Source organism: Nylanderia fulva, unplaced genomic scaffold (assembly GCF_048542155.1).
Source record: "Nylanderia fulva isolate GAGA-0341 unplaced genomic scaffold, ASM4854215v1 Scaffold2, whole genome shotgun sequence".
In the NCBI taxonomy this organism is placed as follows: domain Eukaryota; kingdom Metazoa; phylum Arthropoda; class Insecta; order Hymenoptera; family Formicidae; genus Nylanderia; species Nylanderia fulva.
In genome coordinates, this window is record NW_028190263.1 from 6,923,782 (window position 1) to 6,941,837 (window position 18,056).

General features: G+C 33.7%; 1 protein-coding gene across 1 annotated transcript in view; it reads left to right on the top strand.

Annotated features, from left to right (window-relative positions):
• The window catches only part of LOC114942845 (RNA-binding Fox protein 1), a 267,417-nt gene that overhangs the window by 84,533 nt on the left and 164,828 nt on the right, over positions 1–18,056 (top strand). Inside the window, exon 3 of the mRNA XM_029318296.2 lies at positions 7,861–7,903. The gene's annotated coding sequence lies outside the window, so the exon portion shown is untranslated. The remainder of the gene's footprint in view (positions 1–7,860; positions 7,904–18,056) is intronic.

Here is an 18,056-nt window from a genome sequence, read left to right on the forward strand (position 1 = left end):
TATAGATAACACATATACATACTTTGAAATAACATTTTCAACTGATAGATCAGTCTTTCGCTCGCGCATTCCATCATTGTGTTGTAATTGATTCGATTAATTTTTGTAGCGATATATTTTTATCCTCGCGTGTCGCGCGGAATATTCTATTCGTCGAATCAATCATACGCACAGGTGCGGTGTTGTAAATGAAATTAATTCATTTTGGTGTTTCTACACTCGGCTGTTTTTTTTTTTCGCAAAATTCGTTTAGCTTTTATTTGAAAGAAAAAGTAACGTTTGAATGAGGAAAGATTCGCGATATGTAAATAATTCTCGGCGCCGAGCGCCTCGAAAATCGATCGAAACCCTCGCGAAAACTCTCGAAACAGCGAATTTTAAGGCACAGAAGGAAGAAAATAATCCATCATCTTAACCCTTTAAAAGAGGGCTGCTGAAAAAGTAGCAATAAGAGATGAAAGATTTTTTTTTGTATTTTATCGATAGAATGAATGTGCACTCTTTTTTCTTTCCCATTCGGATAAAATATTTTTTATGTTATTTGTTTCGTCTCGTTGACACTTAAACGATGATACATTCGTGTGAATGCGCTGCTATCGTTCTTCTCTTAATTCCTTCAATATTTGAACATGACAGAGAGAAAGGTTATTTGTCGTGTGTGCTCCTCTCTCTGTCTCTTTCTATCTTGCATCTGTCTTTTAAAATTGATATATCGAGCTGTATTGTCGTTTTCCGTCTATACTCATATTTTCTCCGATATTCGTTCTATTTATTTTACGATGATAAAATCTGTGCTTTTAGCATACGTAGTTTATGTATCTTTTCCGTATAAGACTGTATGTTATAAAAAATGTATAATTTTAATGGAAAGTCTCTATTATTTTTTCTTCAAGAAATAAAATGACGATGTTTGCGACAACAAAAATAATAAACATATTGTGATAAAAGCAATAGCGGTATTAATGCGTGCACACGGTATTTTGAACTGTTTTTCCTTTATATTCGGTTCGGTCGATTCATCTTCACGAATCACGATGCGATAAAGTGCAACGACGACGCTCGCTTCTCTTTGAGGCCGATCGTAGATCGTGAGGATTCTTTGCTCCAATCTCAACATCTCCGTTTTTCCAATCTTTTGAGAGAAGCGCGGCAATAACAATGAAGCACGCCGATTACGGGAAAGCACAGGTGCATTCTGTTATCACTTCCGGTCGATCGAGTGGTCTATTGAGACGCCGCCGCGAACCTTAATCGAAGTTCGAATAAAGTGGACCCCGAATAAGGAAGTTGGATTTTTCGATCTCCGCGCGTTCTCCTGTTCTTTCTCTCGTGAATCTCTGTCATGAGATGGACACGATTTTTTATATATTTTTTTCTTTTCTTATACAGTTTTTCACTCGAATTATTATAAGGAAAGTATTTGCGATCACGCTAAAAAATAGATATCTCGATATATAATAATGATTGCTTGATTAATGTATTTTATGGAAAAGATAATAAGGGAAAGCATAGAAAAAGTATATTTCAATTGTATCATTTTACATTTTTCTGCTTCGGAAATAATTGCATCTATTTTATTACGATCAAAAACAATCTGGATTATTTGATCAAATTTATTATCGCCTTTTTCATTTTTATTTTATTATTTAAAAGGTATAGGATATGTGTGTGTATGCGTGTACATAGTGGAACGAAACAAATTTTTTTTATTTTTATACACATGTATATATATCCTGTAACGTGGATTGATCTTAAATGACATCGAACGCGAACCATTGCATTTCATGTTCGCGACGTTATTAACTCAGGCAATTGTAGTGTATTCCATTACATAGGGAACATCTGTATACATCCTGTCATTACCATGTTTTTCATCGATCGTATCATCGATTGACAGAAAATTTTTCTCTTTTATATAACGGCGCGAGAGCGTCTAGAATTTGATTGTATCGTAAATCTGTACCTTTTAAACTAAAGATAATATTGACATTGCCCCCGCGAATATTGGCTTTGTAGATATACAACAGCAAATATCATCAAACAATTTTTAGATTTTTAAAAGAGCTTAATTTCAAAAGTTTGTTTTTCATTAAAAATCTAAAGGTAGAAAAAATTTTATATTTGATAAAATTCTGCTAAAAAATGTAGCAGAATACAGTATATACATTAACAAAACAGTTTGGTTTTTATTAAAATATTTTCCATTTCTCTGTAAAAACAATTTGTTTTTATACAATGCAATCTCTCTATACACATTTTTAATAATAAATTTATATATTATCATTACAATTGTCTTTTGTTCAGATCTCATTTACACACAGATTTAGATCAGATATAAAAATAGAGATAGAGCGTGAGTATATTGACTAAAGCGATAGATTCTTCGATATTTCCTTCTCGCTTGTAGCGACAGGATCCTATCTTCCTTGTCGAACGTATTACCGTTTTGCGAGGCTTATCCGTGATACCATTATCCGGAACAACTCGCAGTTCACGTATCCATTACCACGTACATGGTTATCCGTGCACATCTCAGGGATGTAACTTTTTATCGTAGCCATTGAGGCCTTACTATCATGGCAATTTTATTTTTATTCTCTGTCCAGTTTTCTGCAATTGTGGATAGTAAATTTGTCCGCTCCCTTAATGGTTACAAATTTCAACTGTTATTGGAGTAAATCGAGTAAATCTTCCTCATTTTTCATTTTATTATTAAATACAGAGTAGAGATTTTTTTTTAGTTTTATTAATAGTACAGAGATATTGTGTGTGTGTGTGAAATGTTTCCGAGATATTCTGATGCAGATTATGTTTACTTGTAGCAAATTATATGAAATTGGAATAAATTGATTTATATCGAGAAAAATATTTCCTTACATTTTGAATGTAAAAATAACACGAAACGCCTTTGGAAATTTTACGTCGCACGAGTACTCCGGGTACATATTTTCAATTCTAGATTCACAACTTTTTTCCTATTTCCCTGCAACACGCATAACACACATATATTACATGAAAATATGGTACACGTGTAAACGATTCTATGGGCGAGTATTTCTACACGTGGCTGATTGTATATAACGCAATTTCGCCTCACGTGCTCGTGGACCCGATATTATTAGTTCCGTATTTTATTATAGGTGTTACAACCCTCTTTTTCTAGCTGCACTGAGAATTCGATAAGATGAAAGGCACCTCGTAAGTGATACAGAAATACGACGGAAACGTGATGCTGACGGAAATATTGGGTACGTGTGTGGAATTTCTAAGACCACTATTGTATGTGTACGAGTAATTGATTGCTGGAAGTGTACGAAAGACAGTATATGGCGTTTAAACTGAAATCGGAAGACTCGACGAGAAAATAGCAAGTGCTTTGAGCGCGAGTCAGTGTGTATAAATCGAACGAAGTTTAATAGAAAAATATTTTTCCCTCGACACAAATCATCGCACGTGTTTTGCTGTTCGAATAAATCAGACTACAGTAAAATTATTGTTTAGAGAATAAATTAAATATATATTCTTTCAATTTATTTGTCTTTTTTTTCTGGTAAATACGTTTTGCAAGTAAGATGGACGTTTTTTTATACGGTGATTCTGGGGAAAAAATGAAAGGGTTTATGGTGCTTCAGCCTGAAAAGGACTTCGTCGAATGATTTATTATTCGGCTGACCTCGATTCGGCCAGCGCTTTTCATTTGGTCTTTTTTTTTCTTTCTCTTTCCTCTAACCACCATCGCCTTGTCCAACTCTACCGACGTACCTTCCGGTTTTATTCCTCTTCTCATTTAAATTTTTCAGCCGTTCTCGTGTCATTGTTAGCTCGCTCAGTTTTCTGGATTGATGCATTAAACCTTTGCAAGTTTGTTTAGCTTCACACATATCACCAGTGATTCCAGAGTGTCGAAGAAAGTAGTATAACGCGTAATTTCTCTGACAAAATTCTTCCCTTGAAAGTATGACTCAATTTTTGCGTATCTTTTAACATATATGTATTTTAAGAATATTATTAATAAATTAATTGAATCCTTAGTGCTAAAATTACTGTATGAACAATATATTTTTACGATTTATTTTATTTTAATATGCTCTAGCAAGAGATTTTAATTTCAAAATTATTTTTCAGAAGATATTTGTATAATATTAGATAAGAGAATTACAAAGAAGTGTCCATATACAAGAATTTACTTTATTATATTAATTTATTATAAATCTTTGTCTAAAGAAGCTCATAGTTTGAGTATTCAAAGCGTTTTGTACAATATTCATCATGTGTACTTTTTTGAAAGAAAAAAAAAATGCAGTTTGTTTCTCACGAAGAAAAGTTTCGGGAAAATCTGGTTCAAGTTATGATGAAATTTCAAAGAATGTCTCTTCTATTTATCGTACCTTCAAGTTGAGTTTATTAATCCCCATAACAGGCAAGGCGAAAAGCTTTAGTTTGCGTAACATTTTCATTATATTATGCTACAAATTTCGTGGCAGATGTTGCGATTTATCAAGGCCGCATTTATTATCATAGTGAGAAGCGATTCATTATTTCCGTCATGGGATTCTCGACCAAAACTTCAGGAAGTTGGGCGGAGAATTCCCGAACGAAACTCGGTAAATGCTTGTCAAACTCTCAGGACTTTCTCGCCTGTTTGAAAAATAAAGGAAGGGAGTTAAGCGAAGCCCAAGAGCGAAAGAGCTAGAAAGAGAGAGAGAGCTCTTCGCTAGATCAAGCGTAATTTAGAAATTTAATTTGAAAAGTTTCTAGGATTACGGCACACTCGGAAATGAAATCTGCGAACTCTTCGTAAAGTCGTTAGCAAAAATCGTGCATAACGTGATTTGGTAAACAAAAATTCCTTAAATCGAAAAGGCAATAAACCCGCCATAGACATGTTTAATTTTTACAATATTTTTTTCAATTTCGGGTATCAACTTTTTCAAGCTATATTTTTGCTTCATAAATTTTAAAGGAATAAAATATGACATACCGAGATATTAGATTTAAGCGAAATAAATTGCTCTTAACTTACATTAACTTTGACTTTTATACGCAAATTACACACATATTAAATTAACATAGGTTTACAATTTATTAATTTTGAATAATGTAAACGATATGTTAATTAAATACCATTATTAAAGTCATCGCAGCATTCAATTTTTTAAAATTTGCATATGGTTAAAATTTTTGGCTTTATTATAATATAATGTATATGTGTTCCATGTATAAACATTATTATTAATTTGAATTTCCACGTTCTATTACATTTATATAAATGTATAATTCATATAGTTAATATAATCGCGAAAAATTTTGCACATATTAATTATTATTCACAATTGCACAAAATAGATGTAGAGCTCAAGTCATCCGTAAAATTAATAATTATATGTACCCTCGATATCTAAATCATAAAATTACGTAAATTACGCAATTTACGATTGGTAAAAATCTATTCGAATTACATTACGCGCTAATATAGCATTACAGTGATACATATACAAAATTATAGATCCAGCGAATCCCATTATCATTATGCATAGTTTTGTTGTACAGCGTCATTGCGGTGCGCATAGCTGCGTGGGAAGAAATATCGGAATATATACTGCGATTTACGGCAAAAGCGTTCGAATTTACGAGAGACAATTTACGCGTGATGATTTACACCGATTTAAAAGTTTTCTAACGCAGTTATAAGTGCGAATACGCTCGCGCGCGCGAGGTTTATGCAGCAATTTGATTAAAGTGTTCATGTCGACGCGCCTAATTCGGTAGTGTGCGCCCCGAGGTTTTCGATTTCGATCACAGCCCCCCGTTTTCGCGATAACTTCCATGTATATACACATATATGTATATAGTACGCAGCCCACGGCTCTTCCAATTACAGTAGGTTTGCAGTTGCAGTGCGCCTGCAGTTGCACCCGATTGCGTTAACCTCCCGAAATTCGAGAGATGGAATTTATGGCGCTATCCGTTCGACGTCGAACGATTGATTGATTCGATCTCTCCCCGTTTGCAGTTCTTTCGTCTATTGACTTAGGTCCAATTACAGAATCCCGCGCAAATTTCACAATCGAATGCGCGAAGAAGAAAGGAGAACGCGTAAATGATTATCGAAGCTTGTATTTTTCGTATTCGATATACGAAGCGACTTCGCAAGCGTCTTCAAATTTTAACAAAATGCAAATCTTTTTTCTTCAATTTTATCAATGACAAAAAAATACGCCTGTGGCACAGATAACGCATTCAATTCTGTCACTTCTGTCATACGGAATCCCCGTTTGCAGTTCTTTCGTCTATTGACTTAGGTCCTATTACAGAATCCCGCGCAAATTTCACAATCGAATGCGCGAAGAAGAAAGGAGAACGCGTAAATGATTATCGAAGCTTGTATTTTTCGTATTCGATATACGAAGCGACTTCGCAAGCGTCTTCAAATTTTAACAAAATGCAAATCTTTTTTTCTTCAATTTTATCAATGACAAAAAATACGCCTGTGGCACAGATAACGCATTCAATTCTGTCACTTCTGTCATACGGAATAATACGTCATACGCATACGGAATATATGTAATTATACTGTTACGTAAAGTTCGCGCAATCAACAACTCGTCGAGAGCGAAAACGTCGCTCGCAGAAGTGGCATTTACTTAACCGCGGCAAATAGTCGGCGCAGCGCGCATTTAAAAATTAATAATCTTGATTCTCTCCAACGTGCGCGCACGTTGCGTTAACGTGAACGCAACAACCCGCAACATTTTCCGTCCGACAAAAATCGCCCGCCGGTTATTTTCGTTACACTGCACCGCGTTATATTCGCGGGAGAGTTGAAGGGAGGCCGTAATTAATTCGCGCGACCGAACGGTCTCGCGGAAAATCGCGCGACACGTATGCGACACTGCTCTAACTGCATTTCGCTGCGCCTCGATTCGCAGCTGCAACGGAAACTGCATTCTCACGTGGTGGTGGTGCGTCGAGGTGCGGCTCCGGGATAAAAGCGCGGCGCTTTAATTACTTTCTCTCGCGGTTTCGTCGGCGAGAGGACGGAGGTATGAAAACGAGAGAGAGAATAAGCGCGGTAACGAAAGAGGGACATTGGAGAGAGCAGTGCAATGAAAATTCTTACGCGGCAATTTCGCAGTCAATTCGCGCGTCAATTTGCGATTTCCATTTTAGACGATACCTCTCTTGCGGATCGACCTCGCGAAATCCTCCCCAGGGAGAGTGTCATCGGGCTTTTGAACGCTTTATCGAGGGTCACATGTAGGCGTACGCGGCGCGGTCTTTCATCTGCCGGCCAATCGATCAGCTGTCAAAAAGACGCGCGCCGTAGCCTTTCTCTTGCCAGCTCGATGAAGTTATAAGCTAGACTCGCGCGTTCACGCGCTCTCTCCGAATTTAATCTAAATTCTCCGCGCGAGAAATTGGCGGTGTGCGGTGCGCTATTATTCCGGAAGCCGGTATGAAGCCCGGACGTCTCAGTTATGCAAATTAAAGCGAATCTCGTGCTTCAGGAATGCGTAATACAATATCTAAAGTGAATTTGAAGTGTATCTTGCCGTTTTTCCTCATTTTATGCATTGCGATTATTCTGTTAGGAGAGAAACAATATCCTTTCTCAATCTGTAATTGTCTAGGTAGACAAATCATGAGGGCAGATTCAATAACCAGACATTTCTGCTTTTAAATTATCTTATTTATACACAAATTTTACTTATTTAATTGACCAGTCAGGTCATTTAAATAAGTAATGTTTGTGTGTTTATTTATCACTGGCGACTCTTGATGATTCCATTTCTGTATTTTATTAATATTATATATATACATATAATAGAAATTATATTTAACTTTTTTTTCATGTTGCAGGTCAAACTATCGCGCCAAAACGCCCCACCGAACAGCACATATTGTAAGTAATCAATGATTCTTTATAAAATATTATTTTATAATCAAGCTTTGTAGATTATGCTAGAAATGTCCTAAAAATTAGAACACAATATTGAGAACACAGATTTATTAAAAAAAATTAGTATTTAATATAGCTTAAATCGAGTATCAATATTGCTAGAAATATAATGAATAATTTTTTGTGAAAATATATTTAATATACAGACAGTAATGTTTATTTTCTATGTAGCAGATTGAATTCTAAAATTATTAAAATTTTTATCTATAACATCCTATTGTGGAAATTAATGCGATTTAATATTGCGTTTAATGTAAACATCGTTTTCTTCGTAAGTGATTTTAAAGAGATAACGTAGATGACGCAAAATGATTTCTTCTCGGCGTCGACGTAATCTAGAGAGTACTCGAGTATAATTTTTAATCTCTTGCGCGTTTAATCCGACATGATCCTGAGATGAGTTTAGAAAACGTTTTCTCATTACAGAGTTTGTTTATCGATTTTTCCGTAGAATTCTCCGCCTTGCGAGAACTTTAATCTGATTTTATCCTCCATATTGAGAATGAAATAAGAACGGTCGGTCTAATGCGGTGGACCATAAGATTTAACACGTATAAAAAAAACCGATGAGATATATAAATATTTAATTAGGTCGTAAACGCGTGCCGCAAGACTAAAGTTTGAGCTTTAATACAGAGTGGATTTTTATGTATAAACGGATAATAAAGAGATTTAGCAGTTGAAAAATTTACTCATCATCACCCTTTTTGTAATTAACGTTTATTAGCGAGAACTCTTCTATTCTTGATTTTCCACATCGTCGAAACTATTGATTATTGTTTATATTATAATTTTAAAAAATGGGATTTTTTTAATTTATCAAGAAATCTAATTATAAAGTAAAAAAATTTAAACCGCGCATTATATACGATAGACAACTTTTCGTTTTTGTATACATAAATTGACTGTTCGGCAGCAATATCGGATTTATATTGTTAAAAAGTAAGCTGAACAAAAGGTTATTTTTCGATTGTGAAAATGTATCGAATATGTATCATTAATTACAAAAATGCAGTTATTTGAATAATACGAAGCAAAAATATTTAAACAGAAATAAAAATTAAGTAAAATTCGATTAAATAAAATCGATTCTATCGATTTTTCTGTAATTTAATTTTCTGTCTTAAAACACGAGTGACAAATCATATATCTAAAGCCCGCAATGACACGTAGGTGGTCGAGGGATAAAAATTCGGGCTGTAATTGCATTAACGGTCATGAAAGGAGCCGGAAAGCGGCCGACGCGGAAGCGGAAGCAGCTGGTACAGCGCGCCAAATCCGGCGGGAAGAAAACTGGCTTAATCCTCTTATGTCCGTCGCAGGACCACTGTCGGAAAATGGCGTTCTTTGCTTGACCTTAAACCCGACAGTAACACGTGAGCATCGCGCGCGTTGAAATACACTAACAGTCGACGATTTTTCTTCCGTCATTTATCTTTATTTATTTCTTTATGTGACGGAGCGAGAAGCAACAAATTTTTCAAAGCACAAGTCGAACGTAAAATCGCATAAAAAAAAAAAAATAAATGTTGCATAAATTTCTCGATTGATAAATCTCCACTCGATTGAATGATGGATTTAACTTCTCTATTCTATATTATTGTGCTATTCTGCTTTTTACAATAATGTTTGAAAATTTACTTAATCTTATACATATAGTCTCTCTTAGAATGGAGTATGTGGATTTTTCTACATAATCTTCTAAAACCATATGAAAGTTATAATTAATTATGCTTTGCATAAGTGAGATTAAATATTGATTAACACGTTGGAATCGTTGAATGGAGTGCAACGAAATGTAGGGAATGAAAATTTATGAAGAAAGGCGAAGAAAGTTTTTTCGCCGCTTTTATATAAAGAATTTATAATTAGACTGTACTTTTGTGTATAAAAGAATTTTAATTTTCTCATATTAAATTTGAGGTCAGAAATTAAACGAACATTTCGAAGTAAAGCTTTGTCGAGCGAATTGTCATTGAAGTTGTTTCCGTTTTACGTAGTGGTTCTATCTAGCGAGTGTATAGTACAAACTTTGCAAAATAAAGAAAGGAAACGTTAAAAGTTTTAGCAATATTACATGGCGAAGGGCTCCTTCTCCTTGTTTAAATACAAAAGGGTTGACACTAATTACGTGTACGACTTTCATACATACATTTTAATGCGATATGAAAATCTCTTGCGCGAAACGAGTAAAATATATTTATTAAGTAAAAATATTTATTTTTAGATTTGTAGTTAATTCGAGAAAATATTTTTCTTTCTTAAAAATAATTAATGAAAAATTAATTTCATATAACAATTATAAAATAAAATTTGTATTAATGCGAACGTACGATGCAGAATTATTGTGAAGAGAGGAGAGATTTGTGCAAAAATTCTGCAAATCTCTGTGCTGTAGACATAGAGAATACACGGAATAGGCACTCACGGAAATAACTTTCAAAGCTACGTGGCAGCGCGAACGTGAGTGCTTCTCGCAGATGAGACGCAGATCCTGCTGGATTTTCATGATTTTTAGTGCGAGTAGGATTAAAAAAGTTGACACTTTTTTTTTTAATAAGAGAAACGTGTTACATTACTCATAAACGATTTTTATCTCGCAGCTGGTCTTAATGTAATATAATTCGACCATTTATTATACAGTTGAATTCGTAAATTCAATAACGCGAAATATTATTACGGCTTGGAAGTATTACGAGATCTCTTATAATTTACGAAGCAAGCCCATTACTACAGCAGGTGACAACGTCGTGTAATGAAAGCAGAAGTTTATGTAGTAAGAAAGTATAATTGCGCGTGGGTGCGAGGTTGAAAAATAAATTCCGTGTTTCCGACAGCTCCGGCGACCGTGTTGCATTAAGTTTGCGCCTTTTTACGTGACTCCCTTTTATCTCCTTTTATACGAATTTCTAAATTTTCTGCGAAACCGGAGAGAGAAACCGACTCCCCACAAGTTCGTTTCCTTTCTCGTCGAGACGCCCTAAGTCTTATCGCTCAGCGGCAGTCCGGCGAATACAGCCCTGAAATCGGAATTGAAAACGCATCCGAGAGGGCGAGTGCAAGAAAGAGCAAGATTCGCGAGATCGTGAGACGAGGAGGCAAAGCAGTTTCGAGAGGAGGGATTTCCTTGGAGAAAATCGTGCGATTGAATTAGAATCGAGGATATCCGGGAGGGAGAGAGAGAGATAGAAAAGGGATGATACAGGGTTGAATATGTGTATCTGTGTACGTGAGAGAGAGAAAAGTGCTCGAAAATTACACATGCGCATCTCGGGAGGGAGATTACATTAACTCTTGAAAATGTTTTAATAATTCTTATACAGAGAGGTAAATATTTGAATAATATCTTGCAGAAATAATATCGGATGGAGAAAGGAGTAAATATAAGGACGGGAATTATATTTTGCTCGAAAAGCGCGAGACAAAAGTATTTTCCGCTACGGTTATAACGTCGCGAATGAACAATTGCGTCGAAAATAATTAAAATGATAAATCGACATTTTGTAAATAAAATCCGTCTTCTCGTTATATTTGCGTTTCGCGTACGGTCGCTCATTTGATATCGCTATAATTAGGATTGCATTTGCATCGTGTTATTATGTCGCCTATGTAAAGCCGCGATGCGTTACGTTAATTATGAACGTGAATCAATCCTCGTAGAATTTATTACATAATGGTATCATCAGTGCAAATTATACGTACACAATGAAACCTCGAAAACAGATCGTGAATGTGCAATAACATCTCTCGAAGGTGAAACGTATTATATCCGGAGAATGGAGTGTCACGTATTATTCCGTCAATGTTCATTTCGCGAAAACGTAGGCGGAAAATCTTTTTTTAGATCGACAACAATTTTCACAGTTGAAAAATTGGTATTAAATTTAACAGATATCACAAGTTCCAAACAGTCGACAGAAATGTTTCTGTTAATTTAACACAATATGGATACGTTAAATGGAGACACAGATACTGTGTTAATATTTTGACACAAAATAAATGCATTAAGTAATTTAAAATAAATTTTAATGTAAAAATCAACTATAAAAATATTAATTTTAATTTTATCATTCCCACTTATATTATAAAATACGAAATCAACATTTTATTCTATAAATTTTAATAGATAAATCTCGTAACTAATAAAACAGAACATACTTTTGAAAATAGATGCACATTGTGTTATTTCGACATCTTTTTCAGGTGTTTTAATATAACTTAACATTTAAGTAATTCAATCAACCAACGACAGCAATAAATGAATGTGTTAAATATAAAACGCAAAAATTTTAACAAGGACCGTTTTTAACAAGAAAGCAAATTTTTCTACTGCGTTGAGATGCAATAAAAACCTTATTTCGTAGATCGCAAGCGAGCAATTAAGTCAAATGCCGTGCAAGGTAGGTAAAACAGGTGATTAAAAAGGGCCATATTACATAATATTAGGCCTGCAGTCGTCTCGCCTTTGCGCCCAGGCTAATTAAATCTCTTGCCTTGTAAATTAGAGAGCCCTTTGGCGAGAGGAGACGGAATGTCAGTTACACGAGGCGCGCACAGGAACGTCGTCTCTCCATTCTATATTTGCCGTGGAACGGCTTCCTTTTCACGAAAATTGAAATTTCCGCACAGAGCTATATGTACGAGTACGAATATGGGCGCGTCGCATTATATATAACAATATTTAATGTGATTATTACCTGAACGTAGAACATTACGACGAAGAAATAACACTGAGTTCTCGGAAATGCTACAGTGATTCGGAATTAAATATTAATATTTTCTCTTTCGTACACTCGCGTAATTTGCTTTGTAAAAGAACCATTTATGTTCTCTCAACACGGTGTCAAGGATAATAAAATTATTCATAACGCGTAACATATATATATATATTTTTCTTTTATAGTAGCTAAAAACAAAAGCAGGTTTTATAATAAGTAATTTACATTGTTTGCCGTTACGTTAAAATATATAAATCCGAATACGCGTACCGAATAATGATTATGATTTTTCGAAAAGCGGGCATTTTAATGCGGAAATAACGTAATTGTATACGTTTGTCGTACGTTGCGGAAATCTCTCCGTAATGGAGAAATTCCGAGGTTGCATTTACGCGTCGGCAATGATTCCGGTTTCTCTCTCTCTCTCTCTCTCTTCTGCATGATTTTAATTTGCAGCAAGCACTCGCAGGTGTTCCGATGGAGAGAGTCAACGGGACCGTAAGAGCTTTTATTCACCGAGATCCATTACGCTTCTCGCGACTGCTGGCTGGGATTATGAATAATTCGAAAGTATTTACTTTTCTCGTACAATCGGCTGAATTAATAACGGACGGATAGCGGTTCTTCGTTATTATTGGCTAAAGAGCGCGAACCGCTCGATATTCACACTCTATTTATAATTGGAGATTGAAACTGACGATGCGAAAATACGACTATACAAATTGTGGATTTTAAAACTTTCCAGTAATCCAGTTAGTCCAATTTCGGTGAGTCGTGGGAGAAATGCGATTTAATCGCTGAATTCGTGAAGCAATGTGCTCAAAATCGAGATATGTGTGTCTGATTTTGATCGTGAGCGGAGAACACACAAAATTGATAGAAGAAAATTATTTCGTTATTTTTTGGTATAAAATTCGAGATAACATAAATATTCAATCAGAAAGAAATATTTTTCTCATCGGCTCTCAATATATTAAGAATATAAATATGTTTTTTTTTTTTCTAATCGACCAACAGAGCCAGAGCACGAAAAATTAATTATTCGGAACTGTATCTCTTGGTTTGAGATCACTAAGTTCCATGTATAAATTAATCTCGAAACTTACATATGGAGAAATAGGCGCGAAAAATATACTATTATATATAAAATTAATAATATTTATTAATTAATAAATAATATAAATAATAATAATAATTATATATAAAATTAATATTACTACTATATATAAAATTAATTATTCGGAACTGTATCTCTTGGTTTGAGATCACTAAGTTCCATATATAAATTAATCTCGAAACTTACATATGGAGAAATAGGCGCGAAAAATATACTATTATATATAAAATTAATAATATTTATTAATTAATAAATAATATAAATAATAATAATAATTATATATAAAATTAATATTACTACTATATATATAAAATTAATTATTCGGAACTGTATCTCTTGGTTTGAGATCACTAAGTTCCATATATAAATTAATCTTGAAACTTACATATGGAGAAATAGTATATTTTTCGCGCCTATTTCTCCATATGTAAGTTTCGAGATTAATTTATATATGGAACTTAGTGATCTCAAACCAAGAGATACAGTTCCGAATAATTAATTTTTCGTGCTTTGGCTCTGTTGGCCGATTAAAAAAAAAAAACATAAATATTCAAGTTTTTCGATCATTATAATTTCTCGTACATTTTGTACTTTACGTGTAAGCTGTAACAGAGCTCGTCTCATTATGATATCGCGTTACATGAAAGCTTGGGTTGCCTAAAATCGGTAAATAGAGCGAATATTTCGTATAAGAGGGACATCCGCTATCGAAAATATAAGGGTATACTGATCAAGCGAATGAGGAATATAATTATAAATTTACAGAGCTTTGCGTACAGCTATTAATAAAGTTATCGAAAATGCAATTAAGGAGTATATTTTGCACTGCGCATACGAAATATATAAGAGAATAAAAATTATTCAAATTCTTTTCCTTCTCTTTGTTGTCTGTGCGTTGGTTCGTGCTTAAATACAATAGAGCCCGTTTTTTCACAATTTGTATGAATTAAGCGAAAAGAAGAAAAGAATATGCTAATAATGAGTGAAAATATTCGAGAGGCAAAGATCAATAAATCTATATATTTACTGTGAACTATACGATATATATACACATACATATATACTTTTTTAATAAATAGCGTCTATAATATAGCTGCGTTTTTTTCTGTTTTTAAATTCAAAATTTAATCAATAATGGAGCATATTTTTTTGACGTCTGTCTAATTAACGATAATTATATCTTATTCTTTACTTTCTTTAAATACGCAGGACGAATTTTTTCTTCGAATTTCTACCACAATAAGATATAAAAAGATATTCGATTAATTTTATTATGTACGTATTAAAATTTTTTATTGTAGCAAATATTAATTAGAGATTAAATTCTTCCAATATTTTATATTGTCTCACAATTATCATGATTTTCAGGATAAATTCGAAGAAAATATTTTCTCCGTATATATATATATATTTTTTAAATAAATAATGTTTATAATATAACTGCTATTTTTAATAAGTGTTTTAATTAGTGCTTGTAATATAGTGCTTATAATTTGTTCTATTTTTAAATTCAAAGGTCAATCAATAATAATAGAGCACATTTGTCATCGTCTTCTCAATTAACGATAATTATATCTTTCTTTCAACTTTCTTTAAATATTTATCCATTATCTTAATTTAATACTCGATAATCTCGTTACATCTCGTGCAACATACAATAGATTATATTTTTTATTACAATTAAAAAGTAATGAAAAATCTCGTCTTCGTACCTTAATAATTTGGCGCTCCCTGTAATACCGATCACACGCTTCGATAGTTTCACTCGCGGCCGCCAGACGGCGCCATCGTCCGGTCGCGTCGCAATTTGGACTCGCGCGAAAAATCATTTCGAAAGTTTTTCAACAGTTCGGCAAGATGCGGAGAGCAAGACGTCGTCTTGGCCCCTTGGGGCGAAAATTATTCGATTTAGAGGCATCAAGAACTATCTGTCTGCGTAATATCAGGATCGGTTACGAGCTGAATCACGAGTGGGAGCAATTGAATGAGGAGATTTGGGTATGTGAGGCATAAATCGTCTCTTATCGCGTTTTTGCAGCGACGTGCTTTTTCACGTTCGCGACTCGGAGCTTGACGTTCGCGCGAAAATAGACCTTATGTCAGCTTTACGCAAGGCACAAAATCGCGTGCGTATCGTCGTGTAAAGTTATGGCGAAATGATATCTCACGCTCCGAGAAGACTTTAATAATTGATTTTGTGCCAATTTGTTGATACACATCGATCTTTCGTATAAACTATTTATTTCGAATAGGTGGACAAATTTAATGAACTAAATAATATCTGAAATTTTTATCACTTAATTATATTTATACTAGAATTCATCTCACGCCTTTTTCCAAGTAAATAGTTGATACTATGCGATTTATATAAATATAATAAATATTTGAATGGAATATATAAAAGTGTGCAATCAATGACATGTTTTTAATCTATGATGAAAAATTTATGGAAAAATTATTCTTGCATTTTTCACTGAAAAAAAGATTATTGCACTTAACAAAATCTGCGGTCGAATACGTGCAAATAAATATCAATGTAAAAAGAAGTAAATATTTTGTTTTTAACAAAAGCAGATTTTGTTAAGTCAAATAATTTTTTCAGTGTTGTATTAACTTAATTGCTATCTGGGGCTATTTTAGAAAGAATTGAGAATGAATGATAGGTATAATGAATAATTATTTATATACGAGATTTGATCAGTTATTGATATCTGATATTTAAATCAGTTTTCTGATATTGATATCGAGATTGATTAATTTGGAAGGAATAAAATTTTATAATTTAATTTTTAATCCATTACTGCGGATGATTCTAAAGTTAGCTCGCAAAATAATCTGCATATCTGTTCGATGTTTTAAACGAATTATAAATTTTATCTCTATTTTTGCTTTGATTTCACTCCCAATTCATTTCCCATTCTTGCCTATTCGATATCTACAGACACTTTACGCCATCTGACATTTGTTCTGAAAACGCAACGCATTTTACCGATAGTTCTGCAGTAGTTTTGTCGGTAAATGCATCTTTCGATAACAACGCAGCTCCCGCAGCAAAACATTCTCCCTTTTGTCGCGCCATTCTTTTCCGATGAAACGCACGCCAATTAATTACAAAATAATTGGCATCATGAACAAAATGGGTATTCTCACGTATAACGTCAACTCTGATCCGACGACACATTGACTTTATTGGAATTTATTATTGGACGGCGAGCAATATTATGCAGCGAGTTAACCGCACTGGAAATCGTTTGAAAACAACGCAGCCGTTTATTTGTTTGAGAATGTTTAGTCGCGCGGAGGCTGCGAGTGCTGACAAATGGAAATTACACGGTGACACGAGCGCACGCGGTGATACATGGTTAAAACGCGACCTCGTTCATATCGACTGAAGTTGAGAGAACATTGGCCGAGAGAGAGAGAGAGAGAGAGATGTCAGGTTGATCCTGTAAAATAATTGCGCTAACTTTTCGGGAAGAGTTTTAGGGATGTTCCAAAACGTGTTTTGTGTACTACCATTTTGGAGGAAAATCGACCTAAAAGCTACTTTTCATATTTTGTATAGATAACAAATGATGTTTTTTTATTGGAACTTTCTATAGATAACGGAAATTATATTTTTATTGAAAATGCTATTTGGAAACATTCTTTCCATTTATCATAAAGAATTTTAATTTCTCTGTTCAAGCTACATGTACACGAAAGAATCTTCTCTTAGAATTTATCCTGAAAATCATAATAATTGTAGGATAATGGTATTAGAAGAATTTTATATTCTCATCACAATAAAAAATATTAATATCCACCGAAATAATAATAAAATTAATCGAAAATATATAATATTAATTAGAGAAACTATTATAAAATATTCTTCCAATACCATATTATCCCACGATTTTCCCATATGATTTTCAGGGTAAATTGTAAGAGCACATTCTCTCTGTGTACATATAAATGCATATATGCAACTTTTTTTAGTGAGTGGAGAAAACTCATTACTTTTCTATTTTTCACTTTTACTAATCGTAATCTTTATTATTAAATATCTTTTTACGGCATTTTTGTCGTAATAATCTTTATACGAAATATTTAGTGGAAGCATAATGAAAAGATTCATTATTCAATCGAGGAAAATAGTTTGCCGTTATCGCAGTGTTTTTAAGCTATTACGATTATCTTGGTAAAATTCTTTTCCAAAAAGTCGTGAAATAATTTTAAATGTGTGTGATAATATCGTAAAAAAGTCGAAATCTTTACTATT